The 12873-nt window shown below is 47.7% G+C and overlaps 1 protein-coding gene across 4 annotated transcripts in view; it reads right to left on the bottom strand.

Annotated features, from left to right (window-relative positions):
* Window positions 1–12873, bottom strand: part of SERINC2 (serine incorporator 2) — a 53832-nt gene that overhangs the window by 31384 nt on the left and 9575 nt on the right. Inside the window, exon 3 of one of the 4 annotated variants that reach the window (XM_059893189.1) lies at window positions 938–12103. The exons of 1 other annotated variant lie outside the window; for it this stretch is intronic. The gene's annotated coding sequence lies outside the window, so the exon portion shown is untranslated. The remainder of the gene's footprint in view (window positions 1–937; window positions 12104–12873) is intronic. 2 more of the 4 variants (XM_059893187.1, XM_059893185.1) reach the window with 2 other exon arrangements.

The raw sequence follows: 12873 nt of genomic DNA on the forward strand, positions 1-12873 counted from the left end.
TCCTCACCTATAAAATGGGGATAATAGTAACACTTATGTCATTATGTTGTTGGGAGGAGTGAGATGGCACAGGCACACAGCAGGATTCCATAAATGGTAGCCCTTGTGACCATCACCGTCTGCCCGCCCCAACTCCCCCTGAGAGGAGAGCCTGTGTCTGGCTTGCTCATAGCTGCAACCCCAGGGCCCAGAACCATGCTTTGTACAGAAAAGCCATTTCAGCAATAGGTTTTGATGTAACTGATCTCTTTGTTTCTCTCTTAATATTTTCCCTTTTCCTATTCTCCCCACTCCCCATGCAAGAGAGGCTGTTAAGCAGACTAAAGGCCTCCCAAGGCTAGAATGAGAGGAAGGATGGACAGAGTGATGAGAGCAGAGACATCGTGGGTGCTGAGAGGTCCCTGCAGGTGGCAGCCGGAGCCCAAAGGACGACCTACCAGGACTCCCAGACCACAGTGTGACCCCAACTCGGCAGAATGATTCTGTGCCCTCCACAGAAGAAGTGGAGAGGGGTGTTGGCCCCCCAAAGCACCAAGGCGACCCATGCAGACTCATGGCTGGAAGACCCACGGGCCTACCCAAGCCTTAGCTCTATGTACGTTCCTCTCCCTGACACCAACTCAGACACACCCCTGGGCTAACGAGAGAGAAAGTTCTACTTCTCACACCCTTGAGTCCTGGCCTGGCAACCATACCTGGCCCTCAGCTAGGAAGTTGCATCATTGTGGCTCACTGACCTCTCTGGGTCTGTCATCTGTAAGGGGGAGGCAGTTCCTCCCAGATGCTATTCAGTTTTCAGGCTTGATAAAAAGCCTGGAAAAACTTTATGTGCTATCTCATCTAAGCCTCTCAAAACCCCTGAGAGATCAGAACTACTATATTCTCTGCCTGACAGATAAGGAAACTAAGGCCCCAAAAGACTTGCAACAAAACAAACCTGGTCTGGGGTTGAGTGGCTGATCTGACCGGAATCCACTTCACCTAACCCCAGGCCCACCCTGGGTAAGCAGAGAGTGACAATGTTTTCTAAACCACACAGACCTGTGCTAGTGACAGGAGGCAGTGGGGCGGGGCGGAGGCGGGGGAGGGGCACGGGTCGTACAGAACAGGAAAGAAGCAGAGTGTGACTCAGCCCTGGCCAGTGTGTTGCAGGGAGTATGTGCAATGTCATGCCACTTGGGGGGTGTGGCGCAGCACAGCCTGGTCTGAGTGGTCAGCAAAAGGGCAGAGAAGACTCGCCCCCTCCAGGCCCCAGTCAGCTGCCCAGGGAAGGCACCTGACTGGTCTCAGGAAGCCTGGATCAAGTGCCAGCTCTGCCTCTGGCGCTCAGAGTGACCTCTGCAAGTCTCTCTCCGCCCAGGGCCTCAGTTTTCCCACTGGGCCCAAGTACACAAGAACCTTGGCTGGAGGCTCAGAGAGCTGACAGCTATTCTAGTTGGGCTCTCTATTGCCCCCTAGTGGACAAACTGATGCATGCTTCCATCAGTTCCTAGGTGAGAACCTGCAGAATCGCCCCTCCCCAGTCTTGATCCCTGACCTTGAGTAGGTAGAGGCGGCACCCACAGTTTCACTGTCAAGCCTCAGAGGAAGGGAAAGGTCCAAAGGAGATCTGGATGGGGCAGGAGAATTCCCACGCCCTGGTTCTGCTCCTCAATCGCTGTGTGAGCTTGTACTCACCTTCCTTTCTCTAAGCCTGCTTCTCTAAGGACGAGAGTTACAGGAAGAAGCCTGATCTGGGAAGCATAAGGCTTGGTTTCCATCCTTCTAAGGAGCTGTGTGTGTGTGTGTGTGCTAAGTCGCTTCAGTCGTGTCTGACTCTTTGCGATCCTATGGACCATAGCCCACCAGGCTCCTCTGTCCCTGGGATTCTCCAAGCTAGAATACTGCTGTGGGTTGCCATGCCCTCTTCCAGGGGGTTTTCCTCACCCAGGGATTGAACTCTACTGAACCCGTTTCTCTTATGTCTCCTGCATTGGCAGGCGGGTTCTTTAGCACCAGCACCACCTGGGAAACTCTTAATGAGCCATGTGAGCTCAGGCAATTGCCTGCACTTCCCTGGGTTTCAGTTTCCCCATCTGCACAACAAGCTGATGGGACCACATGGTCTCAGGACCTCTCTGGCTCTGACATTTAGGGATCTAAGTGGGAAATATGTGTTTAGGGAGATTAAGAGGAGGTGCAAGGGGCCGCAAGGAGAGCTTCCTTGAAGGAAGGACTAGGTCAAAATTATCCCCCAGGGCTTATAGAGGGTCACATGGCATTGAATATATATTCAGGTTTTATATTTACTGAAAAAACCCACACCTAGGACCAGACCCTGTACTGGTCACTGGTCATACGATAGCATACAAAACAGACACAATCTTTGTGCTTGAGGAAAAATTCACAGCCAAGTCAGGGGCACTGATTAGTAAACAAACATTCGCACTCTTGTCTGAACAGGGACGATAAGATTATGGACAAGTCATAGCCATAGCAGTGTTGGAAAATGAAACATCAGAAGGGAGGTAACATGTGAGTAGGGTTTTGAAAGGTGAGGATGAGTAAAACAGGTGCTGAATTCTTCTAAAATTAAACAATTTTTCCTGTCACATTGGCTTGTGCAAAGATAGTGATCTTAGTGAAAATTCTGCTTTTACCTGGGAAAGAGGGACAAGCAAGTTGTTGATGGAGACAGAAAAATCTAACAAAAAGGGCTTCTTCTCTGGGTGCCTAAGTTGAAAATAGATATCAACAGACTGTGACAAATGAAGTGAGTCTCAGACACAGAGTGGGATGCAGAGAGGGGCTGAGGTCAAAGGTCAGAGATGTCTGGTGAGCCTTAATAATAAAAGAGAAACCTCATATTTTGATATGAAGGACTCAAAATGGCCAAGCCAAACTGGCTGTGTCTATGTGGCCTTGAATTTGACAGAGTCATTGCTTCAAGTTTCTTCCTCTGCTCCAAGGCACAAGCCAGCTCAGATTTTCCAGGGTAAACAGCTTCACCACAGTCTCTCTAGTCATGGGGCCTCTTTTATTGGCAATGTCCCATGGGATGTGTTTGGATGCGACAAGAAAAGCAGCACACCCAGCTGGCTCACACCAGCTCACAGGAGTCAGCTGCTAGAGTTTTGGGAATTCTGCAATTTCAGGTTGTTGAAGAGTCATTGTCTTAAAAAATTAAATGATATGAATTTACAATTAAGAGATATTAAAATACAGATAAACAACAAGGTCCTTTTGTATAGCAAAGGGAGCTATATTCAATATCCTGGGATATACCAGAATGAACAAGAATATATATAATTGAATCACTTTGCAGCATGGAAGAAATTAACACATGGTAAATCAACTACAATTCAGTTAAAAAGAAGAAATGTTAAAATAAAGGTAATACTCAAAACTCATGACTTCCTAATGATTTTACTACACTTTACTATGCTTTTAAGGTTATCTGCATCCACTGTAGCTAAATAGCGGAACTCTGGCATAAAGATGTACTTCCGCACACCTCTTTCCAAGTCAGCTTGGTGATTCATTACATTGGTAACTTGAAGTTGGCCACAGTGGGAATTGGCAAATGTTATAAATTGGGACTTGATTTGCTGTTTTGTTGACTTTCTGGATTAAAGAAAGTGATGGGCAAAATATTAACAAAAGTGCTGAAGCTGAAAGAGGTCTCAGTTTAATGAATGTATTTAGAGGGGACTGAGAGAGAGTAGCGTAACAGTAGATCACATATCAGATTTAATGACAATAAATTTATTGGGAGGACAGTTAGCCCCGCAGACTAAAATGCAACTCCATTTCAAACTGTGGTTGAATTGCAACCACAGATTAACTAGACATAAAAGAGTTCAGCTCTCTCTCTTCCTCATGCGTGGGCTCTCTCTCTCTCTCTCTCTGTCTCACTCTCACTCTCTCTCTCCCTCCCCGCGCACTCCTCCACTCTCTTCTCTTCAAGTCTTTGGGTTGGCATGCCCTCACACTTCGAGAATGGATTCTCCTGCTATCTTCTAAATAAAATAGAGCTGTAACACTGATTTGCCTAAGAGCTATAACACGGTTTGTCCAAGACCCGAGAGCTGTGACGTGCCGAGGACTTTAATGTCTGTCGCTCCAATTCTTTGTTGTGATGAGAGAAAGAACCGAGGAACATACACTCGCATGACATCTATGGTGCCGTGACCCGGATTTAACCTGGCTGAAACAACCTCTGCACGGAAGAGGCCAAGCACAGCAGGAGCCCAACTCAGCAAAGCTCCCGCACTAGAAGCAGAAGGCGAAGAAACCCAGCACAGGGGAAGGCCCATCGTGCTGGAAACCAGGACGGCGAAAAACGAACTCAGCAGAAACCTCACATGGCCCAGTCTCAGATTCCAGAAGACCTCCCGTTAAGATGGGAAATAACCAATCCACTTCCCAGCAGATGCCCTTGAGATGCATCCTTGATAACTGGAAGCTGTTCGACTCTCTAGCTCTAAGGAGAAGTCGTTTGAAATTCTTTTGTGCCACTGTGTGGCCACAGTATCCACTGGGGGACAAGGAACACTGGCCTGAGGATGGAACTTTAAATTACAATACCATCCTGCAATTAGAATTATTCTGCAAAAGACAAGGGAAATGGACAGAGATCCCCTATGTCCAAATTTTCTTCCGACTAAGAGATATGAAGGAACTCTGTCTTAAGTATGGGATTGTTGTATGCCCTAAAAGTGAGCCCACTAGGCAAATGGTGTTAGGCACAGGCAACCAAGAAAAGGAACCCCCTCGTGAAGGCTCACCTCCCACAGGTCCCGAGTTGCCTAGTGCTCCTTCCTCATACCCAAATGTGCCCCCATATCCAGGAGCACCCCCCTCCACAAAAGCCAGCTCGAGTATGTCCCTTAGTTGAAACTGGAGGAGAATTAGGACCAACCCAGATGGAAGCAATCTAGATGTCCATCAACAGATGAATGGGTAAGAAAGAATTGGTTTCTTTCCACAATTGTGGTACATATACACAATGGAGTATTACTCAGCCATTAAAAAGAATACATTTGAATCAGTTCTAATGAGGTGGATGAAACTGGAGCCTATTATACAGAGTGAAGTAAGCCAGAAAGAAAAACACCAATACAGTATACTAACGCATATATATAGAATTTAGAAAGATGGTAACAATAACCCTGTATACGAGACAGCAAAAGAGACACTGATGTATAGAACAGTCTTTCAGACTCTGTGGAGAGGGAGAGGGTGGGATGATTTGGGAGAATGGCATTGAAACTTGTATAATATCATATATGAAATGAGTTGCTAGTCCAGGTTCAATGCACGATACTGGATGCTTGGGGCTGGTGCACTGGGACAACCCAGAGGGATGGTATGGGGAGGGATGAAGGAGGAGGGTTCAGAATGGGGAACACGTGTATACCTGTGGTGGATTCATGTGGATATATGGCAAAACCAATACAATATTGTAAAGTTAAAAAAAAAAAGTTCAGCAAAAATGAAAACCTGGAGAATCAATTGACTACATGGAATTTACAATCAAGAGTTCCTACATTGTGCTATTTGTACATTATGTTCTGCACATCCATTTTATCAGTAAAATTTATAACAAACATATGTGTATATGTATATAATGTATACACTTGGATTTCTGAAGAATCAGTTGTCAAATATGTGCTGGCACACCCTTGGACAGCCCAAGTTTAATAAAATCCTTTGCAAAGCACATTTCTGAAACTGAGCAAAGGGCTGGCGTGCTAGCAATGCAGAAAGACAAACTCTGACAGAGGAAGTTTGCAGCAAAGTAAGGGTTTATTTCAGGGCATCAAGAAGGAGGGAGAGACAAGACTCAGATCCACCCCAACATGGTCTTTGAGTTAGGGATTCTTTTTAAAGCGGAAGAACAAAGAGGCTGGGATTAATCATTGCCCAGTGAAGGTTCTTTGTGCCTCAGCTGGTAAAGAATCCACCTCCAATGTGGGAGACCTGGATTGGATTTCTGGGTTGGGACGATCCTCTGTAAAGGGAAAGGCTACCCACTCTACTGTTCTAGCCTGGAGAATTCCATAGACTGTATAGTCCATGAGATCGCAGAGTCGGACATGACTGAGCGACTTTCACTTTCAGTGACGGTTCTGTAGCATTTCTTAATTGTAGTTTCGGAAGTCAAGATGTCTCTAGTTTATGATTATTTGACCAGGTGGTCCACAGCTGGGGTGGAGGTAGGGGTCAGTTGACTCATCTTACCCTGGAAAAACAACCTAAATTTGTACATTAATGAGCATATCTTGTAATGACAACTGTAGTACATTAACAAAATGTTATTGACTACAGCAGTTTTAGTCATCTGACTCTGGTTGATGAGTGTTCAATTAGCACAGGATTGACGTCAGAGGGAACAAGAAAGGGAATAAAGTTTTGGACAGAGATTAATCATAAACTCGATAAAGGAACTCGGCTTCATTTCCACTTGGGGAAGCCCTCTCCACAATGGGAAGCATTTTCAAGACAAAAGACAGATGACTTCATGCTTCCACTGGGGACACTCCCAGGACATAGGGTAGCTCTGTGGCTTTGGGATCTGTCCTCTTCAACAATGACTATAAGACCAACACGTTCAGGGGCTTTGTGGTACTTTGCCGTTTTCCAGTTTAAACTTAAATAAGGCTATGTGGCTGCACGTAACAGCCATTTCTCAAGCTAACTCACACGACAGCAAGAGTTATCCTAAGGATGAACGTAGGGGAGGAAGCGGTCATTAGCAGAAGGGGCAGCTCCCCTTTCCCTCCACTCATCCCTTGGAGGCTACTTCATCCCTCTCTGCCCCTGTACACAGCTTCCTGCATCTTTTCTTTTGTGCAAACAGCAGTGAAGGTGAAAGCAGCTGGTGTAGTCTACAAGTTTACCTGTTCTTAAGTCAGAGATCATCCTGAGTGGATTGACAGGCGGGTCCACAATTCTCAAAGGATCTGATTGGGTGGCTTGGAGCGTGTAGGCATTCCTGGACCAATCAGTCAAGGCCAGGGGTACGGATGGGCGGGGCCAAGGCTTCAGACCGGGCCTCAAGAGCCACACTGAGTGGGGAGCGTGAGCAGGGGCTGTGCAGACTCCTAAGTGATATTTAAGGAGGCCAGTTGGATGCCCAGGACTCACTGGCAGGGCGGGTTTCCCTTCATTCCAGTTCGTGAGAAAGTCTTCTAGATTAATTGGCCGCCACGTGGGGTCTACGATCCAAGCATGTAACTGACACCACTGTCGGTGAAAATGCCTTCATTACATGTATGATGTTTTTCTTTGCAACAAGATTTTGAAAAGGAGTAAGTCTCTAGCTCAGGCATCTTCTATATAGTGAGCTTGGAATAAGGACAGTCATCTCTATGTGTCTGCAACCTGGAGACCATCACCGGGCTTCCGGGGTTGTCCATGGATCCCAGTCAAGGTGATGCTACATCATAATCATCTTTTTTCTTCATTTCACAGGAGGCCCCAAGAGCCCTGGGTCCACAGTGCCTGGTACATTCCTGGTCCAGCACCATGGCAACCACTGACAGAGAAGGCTCTCTGGAGCAGACAGCCTGGGCTAAAATCTCAGCACCCTTACTAGCTGAGTGATCTCAGATAGGTGACTCAACTTTTCTGTGCCTGAATTGCCTTATATGTAAAATGGTGATACATGACCGTACCTCTCATCAAATTGTGAGGACTAAATGAGTGAATATAAAGTGTTAGAAGTGCCTAGCACATGGTAAATGTTTAACAAGTGTTAGGTATTATTGTTACTGGCATTTCAACATCAGCTGTGCCCTTGCAGGCCGGCACACAGCATGGGTAGAGGAGCTGGCTTTGCCCTCCTATCATTCACCCCCAAGCCCGCAGGCAGAGTGGTAAGTGCAGGGGGGAGTTGTGTGGAGTAGGAAGGGTAGGAGAATTATGCAGCCCAGATGAAGGGCGGCTGGACCTACCCAGCTGGGAGGGGCGCTGGCTCAGTGTGAAGCTCAACAACCCAGGGGCCGGTGCTCTTGTGTGTTTCCGGAGGGAGAGGTGTGTGTGCCTCGGCGGTGGTGGGTCTAGGCATGCAGCCAGCTCCCCAGGTGTGAGACCTATGCAGCGCAACAGGGCCCTGCACTCAGAAGGACCTCCCTTGTGGTTTAATGCTTGGAATTCTTACTAATTTTATTTTTCTTTTTAAATTTTCTTAGTAACTTTTTAAACAAGGGGGCCACTTTGCATTGCTCCTGCTGCTGCTAAGTCGCTTCAGTCATGTCTGACTCTGTGCGACCCCATGGACGGCAGCCCCCCAGGCTCTGCTGTCCCTGGGATTCTCCAGGCAAGAACATTGGAGTGGGTTGCCATTTCCTTCTCCAATGCATGAAAGTGAAAAGTGGAAGTGAAGTTGCTCAGTCGTGTCCGACTCTTCGCGACCCCATGGACTGCAGCCCACCAGGCTCCACTTTGCATTGGGCCCTACCAATTATGTCACCAGTCAAGGGTTGGGGATATGTGAGCAGGCGTCTGGGTATGTATGTGAGGTCACATGCAGCTGAGTTACTGACGGGTTCCTGGACTGTGTCATCTATAGCAACTGATAAAGAGGCCAGATGAGAAATTCAGGCAAAGTTTTACTGGGACTTGTGCTGCAACAAGAGGGAGCAAAAACAAGAAACAGGTTCCCTTGCTCACTCCCTGAAGGAGGGCAAGCTGGTCCCTTAAATGGGGTGAGGGTAGGGGTAGGTTCATGGGTCAGGTCAGAGGGGTGGCTTGGGTGGTCTGCTCACCCACCTTGGTGGTGCTGTGTGCAGGGACTATGCACAATACCCTGATTTTTGCTCTTGACACCTCAGATGTAGCAGCTGGGTTTCTGGCATTTTTGTATCTTGTTTTTCATAATTTGCCCCAACTGTGCATGTACACAGTTATTTTTAGTCTCTTATGGTTTGTATTTTGTTGTTTGAGGAGACATTTGTCCAGGTATAAGCACTGCAACAAAGGGTCTCAGGTCCCTGGTCCCAGGAGTGTGTGTCTGAGGTGTCTCTTCCTCTGGACTTGGGGACTAGAATGGTGGTCTTTGTGAGAATTTCAGAAATACACAGAAGAACTATAAAAAAGATCTTCATGACCCAGACAATCACGATGGTGTGATCACTCACCTAGAGCCAGGCATCCTGAAATGTGAAGTCAAGTGGGCCTTAGGAAGCATCACTATGAACAAAGCTAGTGGAGGTGAGGGAATTCCAGTTGAGCTATTCCAAATCCTAAAAGATGATGCTGTGAAAGTGCTGCACTCAATATGTCAGCAAATTTGGAAAACTCAGCAGTGGACACAGAACTGGAAAAGGTCAGTTTTCATTTCAATCGCTAAGAAAGGCAATGCCAAAGAATGCCCAAAGTACCTCACAATTGCACTCATCTCACACGCTAGTAAAGTAATGCTCAAAATTCTCCAGCCAGGCCTCAACAATACGTGAACTGTGAGCTTCCAGATGCTCATGCATAGAAAAGGCAGAGGACCAGAGATCAAATTGCCAACACCTGCTGGATCATTGAAAAAGCAAGAGAGTTCCAGAAAAACATCTGCTTTATTGACTATGCCAAAGCCTTTGACTGTGTGGATCACCACAAACTGTGGAAAATTCTTAAAGAGATGGGAATACCAGACCACCTGACCTGCCTCTTGAGAATTCTGTATGCAGGTCAGGAAGCAACAGTTAGAACTGGATGTGGAACAACAGACTGGTTCCAAATAGGGAAAGGAGTACGTCAAGGCTGTATATTGTCACTCTGCTTATTTAACTTATATGCAGAGTACATCATGAGAAACACTGGGGTGGATGAAGCACAAGCTGGAATCAAGATTGCTGGGAGAAATATCAATAACCTCAGATACGCAGATGACACCACCCTTATGGCAGAAAGTGAAGAGGAACTAAAGAGCCTCTTGATGAAGGTGAAAGAGGAGAGTGAAAAAGTTGGCTCAAATCTCAACAGTCAGAAAACTAAGATCATGGCATCTGGTCCCATCACTTTACGGGAAATAGATGGGGAAACAGTGGAAACAGTGACAGACTTTATTTTTGGGGGCTCCAAAATCACTGCAGATGGTGATTGCAGCCATGAAATTAAAAGACACTTACTCCTTGGAAGGAAAGTTATGACCAACCTAGACAGCTATTAAAAAGCAGAGACATTACTTTGCCAACAAGGGTCCTTCTAGTCAAAGCTATGGTTTTCCCAATAGTCATGTATGGATGTGAGAGTTGGACTATAAAGAAAGCTGAGAGCCGAAGAATTGATGCTTTTGAACTGTGGTGTTGGAGAAGACTCTTGAGAGTCCCTTGGACTGCAAGGAGATCCAACCAGTCCACCCTAAAGGAAATCGGTCCTGAATAATCATTGGAAGGACTGATGCTGAAGCTGAAACTCCAATACTTTGGCCACCTGATGTGAAGAACTGACTCATTGGAAAAGACCCTGATGCTGGGAAAGATTGAAGGCAGGAGGAGGAGGAGACGACAGAGGATGAGATGGTTGGATGGCATCACTGACTCAATGGACATGAGTTTGAGTAAACTCCAGGAGTTAGTGATGGACAGGTGTCAGGAAGCATTTAACAGGAGGCTTCCTGTGTGCTGTTTTGGATCTGTCAGGAATTCTCTGCTCCTTATTAATTCCTCAAGCCTCTCCCAGGACTGAGGAATCCAGGCATTTCCTTCATTAGCGTTTCTATATGGTGATAAGTACCCTCCTCCTTTTTGTCAACCATACAGTAAAAGTGATTGTTCACAAATCTCTAATATGGATTGCCTATGTTTTGTAAGTCTGGAATTTTAATCTTTATCTTTGATGGTATATATGCCCACACCATGTTGATTAAAAGACCTTTGCTCCATCAGAGCACTGGTCCCCGTCTGTGTGTGTCTTTCTCTCTCTCTTTCAGGCTGATCCCTGAGTTCACTTTCCTGCCCGGGCTTCTAAGACCCTCTCGAGAAGGTGCTCAACGCCTTCACCCCATCGAGAGGGCACCTGAGGCCTTCATGAACAGAGCAAGCCCCGTGCCAGGGGCTTTACTGGCTTTCTGGAATATCAGAAACCAAGGAATATCAGCCTCTTTCTCTCCTTTACTTTCCTATCGTCGACTCCAGACCACCAGGTTCCAGTCCATTAAAGGACCTCAACAGATAGGGAGCCTGGCATGTTGCAATCCATGGGGTCACAAAAAGTCAGACACAACTGAGCAACGAAACTGAACTGAACAAGGAGGTAACCACCCCAGCCCAGACACAGGGAATAGCCTGTCTCCAGTTCCTCCCTACACCCCTCAGCCCAGACTCACCCCCTACCTCTGTCTCTGCAAAACTCCAGTGTCCCACAGCACCCCTCCTCCCACCCCTGCGGGAAGATAGGAAGGGCAATGGAACTTAGATCACCAGTCCCAGGGAGAGAGAAGCGGAAGCCATGCTGGCTGGGCTAACATTATGTGCCATCATCTCCAGATGTGTCACCTCTGTCCTTCCCATCTCCCCCGCCCCAGAGATCAGGGAAGAGCCTGTCTCCCCACTTCCCAGGTCGCTCTGTACCTCTTGATCAGGGCTTCTTATGGAGAGAAGCTGAAACAGGTGATCAGGAGTCCCTGTTTGGGGCCTGGCTTCGTCCCCAACTCATTCTGGGACCCTGGTTGCCCTTCTGGAAACCCAAAAAAGTTGATATTATAACCCCGAAATTCTCTTCAATAGTTGCATCTTACCTGACTCTTGGGTTCCCATGGCCTGTGACAGCCACTCTCGGCTCTGGACAGTGGGACCCTGACCCCAGGCCAGCTCCAAATCCCTGCCCAGTCTGACCTAGACGGTCACTGACTCCTGGATCTGACAGCACCCGGTCCCCTTAGACCGGGAAAGTGTGGTCCTGAGAGGGAATGTGGTGGCAGTGGCTTAGTTGCTAACTTGTGTCAGACTCTTGTGACCCTATGGACTGTAGCCCATTAGGCTTCTCTGTCCATGGGATTTCCCAGGCAAGAATACTGGAGTAGATTACCATTTCCTTCTCCAGGACATCTTTCTGACCCAGGGATCGAACCCACGTCTCTTGCATGGCAGGTAGATTCTTTACCACTGGGCCATGAGGGAAGCCCCTGAGAAGAAATAAAACACCAGTTTAGTTGCAGAGCCCAGGCTCAGGGTAAATCTTCCTGCCAGACCACCTCACCCCACCCCACCCTCTCCAAGCCTCTGATGCCACACCCACCATCCCTGCCTCTGAATTCCAAGCAGGATCCCATCTCTCTTGGGAAACCCAGCGCCAACAGCACCATCTCCAGCCCCACCCCCATCTTTCCTCCAGTCACGGAGGGTTTAAGGACATCACTGCATTCATCCATTGGACAGATGGGAAAAATGAGACCCAGAGAGGGGCAATGGTTGCTCCAGATCACCACTGGGGGTACCAGGAGGCTCCTGATACCAAATCTTGTGGCTCCCCTTCATTTCTCCTCTCATCCTCTTACGTGGGACTCTAAATCCAGTTAAGCATCCAGACACCCTGGAATCCAAATCCCTCCCTCCAGCACAGGAACTCGGGGTCGGGGGAGGGGGGGCAGGGAACACTCTATCTTTGGGAGTGGGGCTGGGACAGAAAGGTAACCCGGGATGGGCTCTGCCTCTTCTTTGCCAAAACACCTTAGACACCCATCTCCCCACCACCATCCCCGCCCCCACCTCCAGGCTGCAGGAATAACAGGCAAGGGTGGGGCAGCCAGCCCTGCCAGGCCCAGAGATCCAAGTGTCCACCCTGGCACTCTTTACATCAGCCTCGCTAGCCCCCTGGACAACACAAGTATGTACCAGGCCCCTTCCCGGCTTCCACCGGTTCAGGTCCCTTTTACTTGTTTCATCTCCTGGACTT

Source organism: Bos taurus, chromosome 2, assembly GCF_002263795.3.
Source record: "Bos taurus isolate L1 Dominette 01449 registration number 42190680 breed Hereford chromosome 2, ARS-UCD2.0, whole genome shotgun sequence".
NCBI lineage: Eukaryota > Metazoa > Chordata > Mammalia > Artiodactyla > Bovidae > Bos > Bos taurus.